Raw genomic sequence first — 618 nt, 5'->3', positions numbered from 1 at the left:
TCTCCCCACAACCATAGAATTGTCAAGCTCCCATCTTCTTACCTTCTCCCCAACCAAACAACAGACAAATAGATAATTTGCTGCCTGAAGTGGTGTTCAAGGTCTCCTTCCATCTGCCTTCTGCTCTGTTCTAACTGTATCTGCTGACACCTCTACTTGAATTTCTTTTCCATAAAAGCCGCCCATTTGCTTTTCATGAATGTCCATTTCTACGGCTAAGAGTTGGCCTATTATTCCCCTTGCTTCTAGTTATCCCGCCCTCCTCTCCCTTCAGTCCTCCATTATGATTGGTGAGAAACCTGGTTTCAGTCCTGGCTCAGTCACTTTCTGGCTGTAGGACTTTGGGCAAACTACGTATTTCCCTGTACCTCAATTTTCTCATCTGTAAAATAGGGAAAATATATTAATAGTACCTCCCTCCTAGGGTTATTGTGAGGATTTCATAAGATAATGTGTATAAAATGCCTAGAAGGCCTAGCTTATAAAAATTGACTTTGAAGGATTAATTACTGCTATTATTTAGATTCTTTTCTTCTTTTTCTATTTATTACTTTTTTTTTCCCTGAGACCCAGTCTTGCTTTGCCAACAGGGATGGAGTGCAGTGGTGCTATCATAGC

Source organism: Lemur catta, chromosome 2 (assembly GCF_020740605.2).
Source record: "Lemur catta isolate mLemCat1 chromosome 2, mLemCat1.pri, whole genome shotgun sequence".
NCBI classification, from domain to species: Eukaryota; Metazoa; Chordata; class Mammalia; order Primates; family Lemuridae; genus Lemur; species Lemur catta.
This window is presented reverse-complemented; position numbering follows the sequence as displayed.